This window comes from Amaranthus tricolor, chromosome 8 (assembly GCF_026212465.1).
Source record: "Amaranthus tricolor cultivar Red isolate AtriRed21 chromosome 8, ASM2621246v1, whole genome shotgun sequence".
Lineage (NCBI taxonomy): Eukaryota > Viridiplantae > Streptophyta > Magnoliopsida > Caryophyllales > Amaranthaceae > Amaranthus > Amaranthus tricolor.
In genome coordinates this window covers 4,317,328-4,319,827 of record NC_080054.1, presented here as the reverse complement: position 1 = coordinate 4,319,827, position 2,500 = coordinate 4,317,328, and positions in this window count along the sequence as shown.

The following is a 2,500-nucleotide window of genomic DNA, read 5'->3' as shown; positions in this document are numbered from 1 at the left end:
CCTTTCCTTAGGCCTCAAGCGTATCTCAACCGAAGGGACCAGCAACCGAAGGGACCATCGACACGAATCAGCCCGCGTACTAAGTCACGTCCTTACGTGGCCCGCAACCTTTCCTTAGGCCTCAAGCGTATCTCAACCGAAGGGACCATTGACACGAATCAGCCCGCGTACTAAGTCACGTCCTTACGTGGCCCGCAACCTTTCCTTAGGCCTCAAGCGTATCTCAACCGAAGGGACCATCGACACGAATCAGCCCGCGTACTAAGTCACGTCCTTACGTGGCCCGCAACCTTTCCTTAGGCCTCAAGCGTATCTCAACCGAAGGGACCAGCAACCGAAGGGACCATTGACACGAATCAGCCCGCGTACTAAGTCACGTCCTTCCGTGGCCCGCAACCTTTCCTTAGGCCTCAAGCGTATCTCAACCGAAGGGACCGGCAACCGAAGGGACCATTGACACGAATCAGCCTGCGTACTAAGTCACGTCCTTCCGTGGCCCGTAACCTTTCCTTAGGCATCAAGCGTATCTCAACCGAAGGGACCAGCAACCGAAGGGGAAACACATTCCCACACCAACACGAATCAGCCCGCGTACTGAACCACGTCAAGAAAACCCGTCGTGCCGCCTGAGCGGGTAGTCGGGGATCACAAGACGCAGCATTTCCTTAGGCCTCAAGCATACCGTCAACCGTCAACCGTCAACCGAAAGGGGCATTGGGAGCAACCGAAGGGACGTTCCCCCAGACGAATCACCGTAGGCCAAGCTGACTAGGAAGGGCCCACTCATCGTCTGGTAGGGCCGACCAGCCACCGGAAAAAACCGATCGCCGGCGATGGCCCACGGGATGGCATTCAACGTGATGGAGGGTAGTCACCCCTCACACGCATAACGCCCATGCCTGGGCGAGGGGGTGCTGGCCATGCCAGCCCAAGGCTCCCAAACTCTTTCCCCCTATAATAGATAAAGAGATTTTTCCCTTGTGACCCTAGGGGACACCCAAATGCAAGTTAAGTTATACTAGTTTTTCCATGGACCAAAACTCACCTTTATTTGTAACATAATGTCATTTTTATGACTTGTATTGTTGGAACATATATTAAAGAAATTTTAGAAGCTGAAATTTTGAAAAAAAAAAACTTGTAAGTATTTTATTTTAATTAAATAAGGCCGAAAAACGCGAAATTAATAAAAAATAGTAAATAGTGTCAATAAATCATGAAAAATTAGGAGACACTTGAGAAAATATATATAAAGACATTGGTTTAGTTAAAAAAATTTTTTTCATTAAAAAAAGTATTTTATTTTTTTTTTCCGTTAAATTGGTGAAATAAAGGGAAAAATAATAAAAAATAGTAAAAAGTGTCAATAGATCATGAAAAATTAGGAGACACTTGAGAAAAAATATACAAATAGATTGGTTTAGTTAAAAATATTAATTTCATTAAAAAAATATTTTATTTTTTTTTTTTCCGTTAAATTGGTGAAAAATAGTGAAAAATGGATAAAAAATTGTAAAAATCTTGAAAAAATGGGAGGCTTGTTGGAAAGATATTATGAGTGAGAGTCATTGATATTATTTTCAAAAATGGGTAAAAATAAATTTTTGAATGATATAAGAGGCTAAAAGGGAGTATTTTTTATCAACTTACATTGAACTCCTTTACCACAATCTCCCTTACAAACCATAGTAATGAGAATCATTGGTATTAAGTTTGAATGATGTTTTTGATCACCTTGCAACGAACTCCCTTAAAAGCCATAATCATTAGGGGGGTCTCATGGCTCATTCTTGGCTCGGGGCTCGGGGCGAGGCTCCGGCCATGGCTCAAGGCTACCACATTGCTCCTATACCACAATCTCCCTTACAAACCATAGTAATGAGAATCATTGATATTAAGTTTGAATGATGTTTTCGATCACGTTGCAATGAACTCCCTTACAAGCCATAATCACAAGGGGGGGGTCTCATGGCTCACGGCTCGGGGTGAGGCTCTATGCTACCACCTTCTTTCCCATGGGCCATAGCGTCTTTCGTACCGCATGGCCCGAAAACCTTCACAGCACCTTGAGAGCTCACATTATATTATAACCATCCATATAGGTGCTCAGGTGCTCAAGGTGCTCAAGTGCTTAAGTGCTAAAGTGCTTAAGTGCTTAAGTGCCTTAGCGCCTTAGCGCCTAGCGCGCGCGCGTGCGTGTGTATCATTAGATTAGAAGGGTGGATTTTTCAAGATCCCCCGGCTCACTCGGGCCAAGCATATCGTTCTTGATCTCGTAGCAATGCCCACGTCTCACGAGTCGAGCGTTCCCTTCCTCGGCGCACGTGCGTGGGCCCACGGCCCACGGGTCGGCCCGCGGGGTCACGGCCCGCGGGTCGGGTCGGGGGCGAGGCTCCGGCCATGGCTCCATGCCTACCACATGCCCAGTCGATGGCACCTTGGGCCCCAACCCTCAACTATAACCTTCCCCCTATAATAGATAAAGAGATTTTTCCCTTGT